This window comes from Myodes glareolus, chromosome 17 (assembly GCF_982192425.1).
Source record: "Myodes glareolus chromosome 17, mMyoGla1.1, whole genome shotgun sequence".
NCBI classification, from domain to species: Eukaryota; Metazoa; Chordata; class Mammalia; order Rodentia; family Cricetidae; genus Myodes; species Myodes glareolus.
Genome location: NC_142042.1, coordinates 20,621,513 through 20,634,495, shown reverse-complemented (window position 1 = coordinate 20,634,495; position 12,983 = coordinate 20,621,513). Strand labels below are relative to the sequence as shown.

Here is a 12,983-nt window from a genome sequence, read left to right as displayed (position 1 = left end):
AGCTGCATTAACACTTGAGCACGAAATAAGTTTTGCATTCCCCATGTAGATTCTACTCAGTCATAAATAAATTATTTTTATATATCGTTGTTGATACATTGTATGAGTTGTCAATACATTGTTAAAGATTTTTATTTCCATGTTCATGAAATCCTAAGTTTTCCTGTGACGTATATGAGTTAGGTTTAGCTGCCAATACCAGCTTTATCAAATAAATTAGAAAATGTAAATAATCTCTCTGTTTTCTGAAAGTGATAAAATAACTTTATTTCTTCTTTGAGAGATTTCTAGAATAATGACTCATGTACCCGGGCAAGTAGTTGACTTTGTGTGAAGTTTTAAAATAAGCTTCTAATGTTTTAATTAACCACAGGACTTAACAGATTTTGTTTTGTTTCACTTTTGATCCCATGACAACTTTTAGCTGTTGATAAATTTGTTCATTTCATTTAAATTGGCAAATTCATCAGTATAAAACTGTTTGTAAATGTCACTGATATTTTAGCATCTCTAGTGCATGTTTGGCTCACTTCCTTCTCTTTCAAGACTGAATCTGGTATTTGTGTATGTTAATAAACCAGACTGACTGGCAAGAGATCTATCCATTAGAATAATCATCTATAAGAACTGCCTTTGCTTTTATTGATTTCTTTATTTCCTGTTTGTTTCTATGGATCTCCATTTTCATTTATATTAAATTCTGTTGTGGGATAATGCTTTTTTTGTACACTGTAAAGATTTGTCACTTGCATATTGGTTTAATAAAGCACTGTTTGGCTGGTAGCCAGGCAGGAAGAATAGGTAGGAAAACCAGACCAAGAGAACTCTAGGAAGAGGAAAGGAGAGACACAGTTGCCGCCCAGATAAAGAGGAAGCAAGATGAGAATGCTGCTCTGATAAAAGGTACCAAGCCACGTGGCTAAAAATAGACAAGAATTAAGGGTTACTTTAAGTTGTAAGAACTAGTTAATAATAAGCCTGAACTAATAGGCCAAGCAGTTTGTAATTAATAAAAGCCTCTGTGTGTTTCTTTGGGACTGAATGACTGTGGGACCAGGTAGGACAGAAACTTGTCTATAAATGGAATCCAAATATTTGACATGAATTTCTACATAAAACCTGAGAAAGATTAAAAAAAAGAAAAAGGATTCTAGAAAGACAAGAACAGAGTCAAGTGTAGCTTTTTGGTTACTGTCTTTTTGGTTACTTGTCTGGTAGGCTCTGTTTGCTGGTGGTGAGCAGAGAAGAGGCTCCTTTGAGAGAGGCTTCCTGACTCAGCATTAGCAGCAAAAACTGTACAGCTCTTTGTACTGCTACCAAACACTTAAAATGTTGTTATGAGCTGGCATGCTTCTTGGTGGTAGCATGGACCTAGAAACTCCACAGAATAGTGGTTAAAAAAACAAAAAACAAAACAAAACAAAACAACAAAAAAAACCTCAAAACAAAACATGACTTCCACCAGTACCTCCAACATGAAGCTAATCTCTCAAGAAGCCAAAGAGTGGGGTGGATGCAGTTGCCAAAGCTGTATCTTTAATCCTAGTCACGTCACTTAGCAGACTAAAGATTCATGTGGTCAGAAAAAGAGAGTACCGTAAACACAGATTCAGATGAAGAAAAAAACCTCTAAATGGTTTACAGCATGTTTAAAAATATACATAGGTTTTTCAGCATATTTGTTCTGTGACTTGTGTATTTTCTGATAATGCAATACCTTCAGTACTTTACCCTCATCTTTAATATTCATTGAGCCTAAGTACAGCATGCCTGGAGCATGTCCACGTGTATGTATGCTTTCAGATCACATGTGCATGGGAAGTTATCAGAATTCTTGTATATTATGTCAATTTTCCTTCAGGAACATTGGAAAAATTCTTTTTTTAAAATTATCTCTTAAATATTTCCTATCCTTTTTAATACTGCTTTTCTTCTGAAACTCTTTTTTTTTTAAAAAAAAAATCTTTTCTTATTTTTGAGATTATAATTACATCATTCTCCCTCTTCCCTTTCCTCTTTCAAACCCCTTCCATATCCCATGGCTCTTTTGCAAATTCATGGCCACTTTTTTCATTAATTGTAGTTACATGCAAATATATATACACATTCATAGCTGTATGCGCATACACACATGCACACATACACACACATACACAAACTGCAGTTGGCATTTTCTTTTGGCTACCAACCAGCTCCCAAATAAAGACATGAAGACTTATTATTTATTATGAATGCTCAGCCTTAATTTAGCATTGTTCCACTAGCTCTTTTAACCTAATTTAACCTGTCTCTATTCATCTACATTTTTGCATCGGGTACTTTCACCCTTTTCTCATTCTGCATGTCCTACTTTCTTGCTTCCTCCACATCTGACTGGCTGGCCCCTGACATCTCCCTGTCATCTCTTTTTCTTTCTTTCCTGAGCCTAAATTTCTCCTCCTACTTACTTTCCCTGACTGTAAGATCTGCCTATGCCTCCTCCTTTGCTATTGGCCATTCAGCTTTTGGTTAGAACAATCATGTGCCTTAGACAGGTCAGGAAAAACAGCCATACATCTTTACATAATTAAACAAATGCAACACATCTTTGCATAGTTAAATAAATATTCTGTAACACACACAGCTGTTTTCCTAAATATAACCTGCTGAATCCATATAATGTTACTTTTAGGTATATTTTCAGTACTGGCCATTGGGTATTGAATAATCAATCAGTGTGCTCTTTCTTGGGAAGACTTCTTTCTCCCTCTCTCAGCATTCTTTAATTGCCTGTAGTCCCTTGTGTAGATCTGAGCCTGCACGGTCTTTGCTCCCATCCCCTTAGCCTGTCTACTGTTGTCATTGTCCGGCTCATGTCCAGACAGTCACATCAGTGACACTTTATGGGCAATATCTTCTGACATCAGTAGGCAGCACAGCCTCACGGAAAGCTCTCTGATCGTCTGGCTCTTACAAACTTTCTGCCTTCTTTCCCACAATGTTCTCTGAGCTTAAGGTGCAGGAGTTGTATTGTACACGCATCCGTGAGAGCTGGGCTCTGTAGTTCTGCATTCAGATTGGCTGGGACTCTTTTGGGACTCGTTGTTTCTTAGATATTAGACCATTTGATGTCCTTTCACTCATGATACTGTGATATTTTCCTATTTATTTTCTTTTTGTCATTCATTTTGTAAAATTTCTATATTTCAATTTCTTTTTTACTTTCCTTTGGTGTGCTCAGTGTTTTCATAGAATCGCCAAAGGAATGATTCATCTGCAGTACAGTGAATTAAAATTCTTACTACTCTCCCATTTGACGGCTTTATATCTCCGCTGTGATAATGAATTTCCCCAATATGGTCCTGTGTGTTCTTTGCTTTTCCTACTTTTTAACATAACATTAATGATTATTTTCAAGTCTTTGTCAAATCTTGCAATATATGGATCATATATAGCTATTTGGATTGATTTATCTATTATAAAGGATAACATTTTCTTATTACTTTTTGTTGGATGCCTGACATCTTGCTCAGGATACCAGAAATTAAGCTATATATTAGTTAAGTCAAGAAATGAGTGTTGCTTCTCTCATCCTGTTGGAGGTTTCAGGAATTTATTCAATTCTCCAGCTGGTTTTGGATTTAAGTTTTATTGCTATTTTCCTCTGTGTCAGTTGGAATTCTCTGAGTGAATAGAATAATGTGATCTGGCTAGCTAGTTTTGGTACACGGATGGACAGACAGATCATTACTTTACCCATTTAATTACCCAGGCTCAAGCACATCTGCTTCATCATATTTTCATAATTTACTAAGTACACTACTGTTTAATTCTGCCTTTGGGCCTTGTTTCCTTTATTAATGCCCTAGTGCCACATAAGACTTACGTAAATGTGATTATCTCCTTTCCCAGTTTTCCTATTTCATATCATTATTTTCTCAGATATCAACCACAGTAAAATTTCGCATACATATATATATATATATATATATATATACCCAAAACACATTTTTTAACAGATATAAGCAGAATGCTCTAAAAGTTTCTAAGGACAGGTTGGAAAGGAGGCGGAGGAGGAAAGGGACAAGGAGGAGCAGGGCACAATTGGTGTGCTGTAACAACCACCTAAGCAGTGCAAGCAACTGTAGAATATGGGAAGGGCTCAAAAAGTTTCCTTGCTCTAGACTGGAGAGAGTGCCACTCAGCCACACTCTCTAACCCAGTGATAGAGAATTCAGACGTCTGGCTTCCCAAAGAGCAAGAAAACAAATGCCTGCAATGTTTACCAATGTGTTAACACACTCATGAGACAGCAACACAGCAGGTGTGGCGCCGATGCAAACACACAGGCTTATTGAGCCAGTCGAGACACCAGCAGAGACTTCTCGGTGGACAAATTGGCAGGCTAGTTGGCACATCTGTCTTTCCTGAAAGGACACTCAGACGCTGATGATGCTTTGGAAATTAAGTTATTAATAGTTATTAAGCAAACCTGAGCTAAAGCTTTAAGTAAATACTTGATTATCGGGGGAAGGCATGGTAAATGGCAAGGTTGGTTTGCAACATCATTTTCATGGTTGCAACCACGTGCTCTATTGCTCAGTTGGGAAATGGAAGGGCGACAGGGTCTGTCCCTAAAGTCACAAGTCCAGCTCCTCCAAGATGACATTAGAAATGCCAAAGGGAAATCAAAGTTTTAATGGACACATTGTACTTAGAGATGCGAGATAAGCATCAAGGTAATGGGGTTGAACATTGACAGCACTGGCTTTGGGGGAAAGCCAGGAAGAATTGAGAAATCAAATGTCACTGTCCTTCAGTAAGAAGCCAAGGAGAACACCATGCATATGTGTGCTTGCACAGTGCCAACGAAGTGAAAGCTGGAAGGGTTGAAAAATAGGGGAAAAAAGATAAAGACAATAAAAGTGCTTGAGGACTTGAAAAATAAAGTAATAAAGCTGGGTGGTGGTGGCGCACACCTTTAATCCCAGTACTCAAGAGCCAGAGGCAGGAGGATCTCTGTGAGTTTGAGGCCAGCCTGGTGTACAAGAGCTAGTTCTAGGACAGGCTCCACAGCTATATAGAGAAACCCTGTCTGAGAGAGAGAGAGAGAGAGAGAGAGAGAGAGAGAGAGAGAGAGAGAGAGAGAGAGAGGCAGGGGGGAGGGAGGGAGAGATTTAAACATAAGTTTCATAGCTCTATGTGAGTGAGTGTGTGTGTGTGTAATAACATTTTTGGTGACTGTGTCATACACCAGTTTGAAAGAAGCTACTATGTTTCAAAAACCATTGAAGTGCTCTCGGAATCTCTACATGAACAGAAATGGGGAGCAAAACTCTTCAGAGTCAAGCTCTCTCACACCAGTAATGGAGCAGGGAGACAGGGCTCGGCCGCTCATCTCCATTGGCTTCTCCTCTGCTGGTCCTTCTAGATTCTTTCCTGTCTTCTCAAGCCATATCAACAGGCTCACTACAGTGCCAGTTTGGCAAATAATAACCATTATTAAGTCAATATTTCCATCTGTGTAAACACATGTGTTTACTTGAAAGTCTGTTTCTGTGAGGGCTACCAGTGCCAAGAACCATCAATATGTCAATGTTCAGTAAGAAAATTCTGCAATCAAAATAAAGTAGATTGAATTCAAAATTCTGAGTATCTTAGAGGGCCAAAATGCCACATGATGAAGTCACTCAGAACACTGCGAACATTAAGTCCCTTGAAAATTGGGGGGAAAAAACAGAATGTGGTGGAGATTTCCAGAGAAAGGCCACAGGGATTTGGGGTGAAGACTGTTGGCAAAATAGGCTAGCCTGTGGTTACTTAGCAAGCAAATTTCCTCATAACGTCCCGTCCCGTGCTGGAACAAACTGAGGCTCCTAACCATTGTCCAGCCTCTGAGCCCGTGGGCTGCTGACCCTGAAGTGGGTCACACAGTGGGAGGGGGCACATCTCATATTTATTCTATCAAGAGAATGAGAATTGTAACCCAGATGCTGTGCATCTCTCTCAGGGTAGAGGGCAAGGTTAGCATCTGCAGGGCTCAAAGTAGTTGTGTCCAGAAAAGTTAGCACTGAAAAATGGGAAAAACATTCCCTCCCTCTCCTGATATCTTCAGATTTCGCTAATGTTGCTTACCGGTAGAACTGTTAGGGAAGCCAGGTCTCAGTTGTTCTACTCACACATGTTTTTCAGTTAGCCATTTTAAAGGTAGGGCTGTTGGTATCTTTGAAAGGTCAAGAGTTGTTGTACATTGTTCATGTTTAGATATGTTGCTTGTATCCCTGCTCTCTCCAAGACCTTTATCATGAAGGGATATTGTATTTTGTCAAAGGCTTTATCACCATCAAATGAGATGATCATGTGTGGTTTCTTTTTCAGTTTGCTTATATGGTGGATTACATTGACAGATTTTTGTATGTTGAACCATCCCTGCATCTCTGGGATGAAGCTGACTTGATCATGGTGGATGATTTTTCTGATGTGTTCTTAGATTCGATTTGTCAGTATTTTATTGACTATTTTTGCATCAATGTTCATGAGTGAGACTGGTCTGTAATTTTCTTTCTTAGTAATGTCTTTGTGTAGTTTGGGTGTCAGTGTAATTGTAGCTTCATAAAAAGAGTTTGGCAATGTTCCTTCTATTTCTATTGTGTAGAACAATTTAAGGAGTATTGGTACTAGTTCTTTGAAAGTCTTGTAGAATTCTGAGCTGAAGCCATCTGGCCCTGTGCTTTATTTAATTGGGAGACTTTTGATGACTGTTTCTATTTCTTTAGCAATTAAAGGTCTATTTAATTTGTTTAATTCATCTTAATTTAATTTTGATAAGTGATATTTATCTAGAAAATTGTCCATTTCCTTTAAGTTTTCCAATTTTGTGGAGTACAGGTTTTTGAAATGTGACCTAATGATTCTCTGACTTTCCTCTGTGCCTGTTGTTATGTCCCCTTTTCTTTTCTGGTTTTGTTAATTTATGTATTCTCTCTCTGCCTTTTGGTTAGCTTTGACAAATTTGCCTATTTTGTTGATTTTCTTGAAGAACCAACTCTTTGTCTCATTATTTCTTGTATTGTTTTCTTTGTTTCTATTTTGTTGATTTCAGCTCTCAATTTGCTTATTTCCTGCCATCTAGTCCTCCTGGGTGAGTTTGCTTCTTTTTGTTCTAGATTTTCAAATGTTCTGTGAACTCACTAGTGTGTGTGATTTTTCCAGTTTCTTTATGTAGGCCTTTAGTGCTATGAACTTTTCTCTTAACTTTGCTTTCATTGTGTCCTATAAATTTGGGTATGTTGTGTGATCAGTTTCGTTGAATTTTAGGAAGTCTTTATTTTCTTCCTTTATTTACTCCTTGACCCATTGATAATTCAGGTGAACATTCTTTCATTTCCATGTGTTTGTGGGCTTTCTGAAATTAGTGTTGCTGTTGAATTCTAATTGTAAGCCATGGTGATTGTGAAGATACATGGGACTATTCCAGTTTTTTTTTTATTATTATTATTTGTTATCTGTTGATATTTACTTTGTTACCTGGTTTGTGACCAGTTTTTGAGATGGTTACATGAAGTGCTGAGAAGAAGTTATATTATTTCATGTTTGGATGGAATGGTCTATAGATGTCTGTTAACTTCATTTGAGTCATAACATGTTAGTTCCCTTATTTCTCTGTTAATTTTCTGTCTGACAAACCTGTCCAGTGGTGGAAGTGGGGTGTTGAAGTCTCCCCCTATAAGTGTGTAGGGTTTAATGTGTGAATTAAGCTTTAGTAGTATTTCTTTTATATATGAGGGTGTCCTTGTATTTAGGGCATCTCATTCAACATTGAGATTTCTTCTTGATGGAATTTTCCTGTGACTAATATAAAATGTCCTTCTTTGTCCCTTTTGATTGATTTTAGTTTGAATCTATTTGGTTAGATATTAAGATAGCTACACCAGTTTGTTTCTTAGGTTCATTTGACTGGAAATTTTTTTCCCAATTCTTTACTTTGAGGTGATGTCTGTCTTTGAGGTTGAGGTGTGTTTCTTGTATGCAGCAGAAGGATGAATTCTGTTTTCATATCCAATCAGTTAGCCTGTATCTTTTTATAGGTGAGTTGAATCCATTTATATTGAGGAATATTAATGATCAGTGATTGCTATCTCTTGTTATTTTAGTTTTTGTTGGTGGTGATGTTATTGTGTGTATTTTTCCCTTCTTTGGGATTTGCTGTTTTGAGATCATATTGTCTGTGGTCTCTTACTGTCTGCGTAATGCTTGACCAGGACTTTCTGGCTTTCGTTGTTTCCATTGAGAAGTCTGGTGTAATTTTGGTAGGTCTGCCTTTATGTTACTTGACCTTTTTCCTTTGCAGCTCTTAATATTCTTTCTTTCTTCTGTATGTTTAGTGTTTTGATTATTATGTGGCTAGGGGGTGGTTTGTTTTCGTTTTTTGTTTTTTTTTTTTTTTTGATCCAGTCTATTTGGTGTTCTGTAAGCTTCTTGTATCTTCATATGCATATCTTTCTTTAGGTTGGGAAAGTTTTCTTCTACTATTTTGTCAAATATATTTTCTGTGGTTTTTAGTTGGACTTCTATCCCTATTATTCTTAAGTTGGGTATTTTCATGATGTACCATATTTCCTCAATATTTTATGTTAAGCTTTTGTTAGATTTAATGTTTTCTTTGACTGGTGAGACTATTTCCTCTATTGTGTATATTCAGCACTTGCAATTTTCTCTTCCATCTTCATTATTCTGCTGTTTATGGTGTCATTTGTGGTTCCTTTGATCATTTTTTCATATTTTCTGTTTCCAGAATTCCCTCAGCTTGCGTTTTCTTTATTGTCTCTATTTCAGTTATCAGGTCTTGAATTGTTTCTTTCATCTGTTTGATTTCTTTTTCTTGGTTTTCTTTAAGGGATTTGTTGATTTATTCCATTTTTTTATTTGTCTTTTCCTCCATTTCTTTGAGGGAATTTTTAATTTCCTCTTTAAGGGCCTTAAACATTCTCCTCAAGTTATTTTTAGGTCGCTCCCTTCTGCCTCATCTATATTTAGGTGTTCAAGTATTACTAAGCCACAGTTTTTTGTTGGTGTGGTATTGCTATATATTTGTGGTGTTGAGTGTGTTCTTATCTTGTCTACCCATCTTTTCCTTGATGTTGTTGGAGCTGTGTCTCTGGTAATCAGTCTTCCAGGTGCCAGTGGATCCAAGGCTCAGATGGTTGCTCCTTGCGGTGCTGTCTGGCCCATGGTTCCAGTCACCCAGAGGTCACTGGGTGTTCCTGGAGGTCACTAGGCATTCCTGTATGTTACTCTGCAATCCTGGAGGCTCTTTGAGACTGCTCCCATGGAGGTTGCTTGCTTGGTGCTGCTCCTGCTGAGGTGATTGCCTTGGGCCGGCTCTGGCAGTGATTGCTGGCTCAGGCCTGCTCTGGCAGAGGTCACTGGCTTGGGCTTGCTCTCTCAGAGGTCCCTGACTAACACCCAACACGTCCCACAGAGGTTTCTTGATCAGACTTGCTCCCTTGTACCTGCTCCTGTTGAGGATGCTGTCTCAGGTCTGCTCTGGAGGAGTCTGCTGACTCAGACCTGCACTAGCAGAGGTCAGAGGTCACTAACTCAGGCCTGTTCCCGCATATGTCCCTGACTTTGGCCTTCTCCCGTGGAGGTCCCTGACTCACACCAGGTCCTACAAAGGTCTCTTGCTGGGTCCTAATCCATTAGTGGTCACTCCCTTGTAGCTGCTACTGTGGAGGTCGCTCCAGGCAAATTTTTTAAGGCTTACAATATAAACATACTACTAAAGGCCCATATAGTGCATCTCCATCGTAAATGTACATGCGATTCCAGCTACAGTCAGTAGCAAAATAATTGAATCTTAACATTAGCAGTGCATTTGGACTTGTCCTCAGTGAGCCAAACTCTGGTGGAACCTGACAGGGAGACACCCATGCAGCCCTGCATGACCCCCAGTCCACCTTATTTTATCTTCGAAAGCTGTTCCGTCATCCAGGGCAGTATGGTTTTTTATCATTATCATTAGGTCCTTTAATTTGTCTGTGGAGGAGTTTCCCCCACGGTGACAGATAATGATTGAACCAATTTTACATGCGGGCCTGTGAGAGCCCCTCCGCCAAGTTATTTCCCAATGGCAAAATGTTATCTAGTCTGTCCCTTGTTGAACTCCATTCATTGGCCCAGTGTCAGTCTTTGCTACACTTATCCACAGTCCAGAAGGCAAGATCATTCTGTTTGAACTATTGGTAGAAAAAAAAAAACAAAATAGTTTTCTAGGAATGCCCTGCCTACAATCCCTTTTTAGGTAACCATGTTTATCGCAATTAAAACATAGATATTTCGAGTTTTCTTCAAGCCTTTGGAAATCACCACTGCCATCCAAGTACCATCATGGTTTTGAGTGTTGACATCGACTGTATCTCAGATCCATTACTCTGTGGATGCTGATTACCCGTTTTTGTTTGTTTGTTTGTTTTTTATTTTCTAAATATTTGTATTTATTATTTGAACACTTCATCCAGTTTTTTTTCCCGTTAGACTTGTTTATTTAAGTATCCGAAAATACTCTTTCCACTTCCTCCCCTCCTCCCAATACCCTCCCGCTCCCCCCACTCCCCCGACTCCCTCTTCTCCTCCCTCACCATTTCCCAGAGCAGTCAGGGTTTCCTGCCCTGTGGAAAATCCAAGTTCCTCCCCCCTCCCTCCAGGTCCAGGAAGGTGAGCATCCTGACAGGCCAGGATCCCAAAAAGCTAGTCCATGCAGACGAAACAAGACCCAGTGCCATTGTCAATGGTTTCTTAGTCTTCATTTGAACCTTGGATCAGTCAGCCCCCATGTCAACAACATTCAGAGAGTCCGGTTTGATCTCATGCTCGTTCAGTCCCAGTCCAGCTGGCCTTGGTGAGCTCTCATTCGATCAGACCCCTTGTATCAGTGGGTGAACGCACCCTTCGCGGTCCTGACTTCCAGTGCTCCAATGTGGGTCTCCGTCTCTATCTCCATCCATTGTCAGATGAAGGTCCCCTCTGATTTTGCTTTCCTTGCTCACGATCTCCCTCCCTCTGCTTCTCATTTGGGCGTCAGGAGTTAAGTCCAGTGTTCCAATATGTGTCTCTGTCTCTATCTCCATCCATCGCCATATGAAGGTTCTGTGGTGATATGCAAAATATTCATCAGTATGGTTATGGGCCAAGGCCAGATCAGGCACCCTCTCCTCTGCTGCCCAGAGTACAATCTGGGGACCTCTCCTTGGACTTGGGAACCCCTCCAGAATTAAGTCTCTTGCATACCCTAAAATGGCTCCCTTAGTTGAGATATAAACTTCCCTGCTCCCATAACCATCCTTCCTCCCTCCCCCCTCCCATTCCCCCAATCCATCCCCATCCTCCCCCTCTCCCCTCTCCCTAACCATCTCCCCGTACTTCCACCCCCCCCCCCCGTGCACCCAAGTTTGCCTGACAATCTTGCCTACTTCTAATATCCAGGAGGATAACTATATGATTTTCTTCGGGTTCACCTTCTTATTCAGCTTCTCTAGGATCACAAATTATAGACTCAAAGACCTTTAACTATGGCTAGAAACCACTTATGAGTGAGTACATACCATATTCCTCTTTTTGGGTCTGGGTTACATCACTCAGTAAAGCATTTTCTATTTCCATCCATTTACATGCAAAAATTCAAGATGTCATTGTTTTTTACCGCTGAGTAAAACTCTAATGTGCATATGTTCCACACCTTTTTTAACCATTCTTCTATTGAGGGGCACCTAGGTTGTTTCGCATGAATCCCAGGTAAGTTAATTATCCCCTCATTTAATTGTTCTATTTCCAAATCATCCTTTGTGGAATCATACAGAGTCCCTTCACGGTAATATTGTTCCACATTTTTTAGCTTGGGAAAAAATTCTCTCTCTTTCTCTCTCTCTTTAGCTAATTCAGCCCTTTTAGAATTCCAAGTTGTCTCACCAAATCTGCTGACGATGACATTGAAGTGGAAGACTGACTGTCATCATGTAGCAGGGCCTGGGCTGAGAACACAGGCAATTCACAACACAAAGGACAGGCGCTGCTGAATAGACATAGCTGTGAGCTGAGAGTATGTGACAGTTGCCTGAGCCGGTGTCTAGGTGGCTCCCCTAGTGGGACAGCAGCCTGAGGAGGGGGTTCATGAGAAGCACACAATCCACAGTGTAAAGGATCCCAGGAGCCAGAGAGCCATCCATCTGAGAGGCAGACATAGCGGAATGTGTAAAAGCAGCATTGTGCTAGGCAAGAAGTAAGAGCACAGAGCTGCCTGCAGGCCTGAAGGCAGAGCTGGCCAGTGGTGAGGGGCTAACTATGGTAGTGCGTGGCAACAGATGTCTGTGGAGCTTGTGGGGACTGCAGCAGAGAGGCTGCAACAGGAAACCCTCATGAGGGGAGATCTTTCGTTTTTGTTCGTTTGTTTGTTTTTTACAGTTACTTGGATATACCGAACTGAATTTTAACAAAGGCGCTGAAAACATACACTGGAAAGCAAAACAAAATGAAAATCAGTCTCCAAGAGTTGTTTTGAGGAGAACCATAAAGTCATATGCAGAATCAGACTACCGTCCTCATCTTCTTCCCTACAGAAAAATCAATTTAGAGTGGGCCCAAGGTCTTAATCTGAGACTGAAAACTTTGAAAGTCCTGGAAGAAACCATGGGAAAACACTGTAAACTACAGACCCAGTCAAGGCCTCTCTGCACAGCACACCATTCACCCAGGAACTGAGTAGCTGAGTAAAACAGCCACACAGCCTCCTGGTAAACTTTGGTTGTGAGCTGGGTGGTGGTGGTGCATGCCTTAAATTCCAGCACTCAGGAGGCAGAGGCAGGTAGATATATGTGAGTTTGAGGCCAGCCTGGTTTACAAGAGCTAGTTCCAGGACAAGCTACAAAGCTTCAGAGAAATCCTTTCTCAAAAATTGAAAAAAAAAAAAAAAACTTTGGTTGCAATTTTAATATACTATGATAGTTAAC

At 40.0% G+C, this 12,983-nt stretch overlaps 1 protein-coding gene and 1 non-coding gene across 3 annotated transcripts in view; both read left to right on the top strand.

The window, feature by feature from the left end:
* The window catches only part of LOC146891183 (alcohol dehydrogenase 1-like), a 44,619-nt gene that overhangs the window by 17,124 nt on the left and 14,512 nt on the right, over positions 1 to 12,983 (top strand). The gene's annotated exons all lie outside the window — the stretch shown is intronic.
* On the top strand, positions 5,803 to 5,915 carry LOC148119337 (small nucleolar RNA SNORA42/SNORA80 family). The gene has a single exon (XR_015735383.1). It is a non-coding gene; the product is annotated as a small nucleolar RNA SNORA42/SNORA80 family (small nucleolar RNA).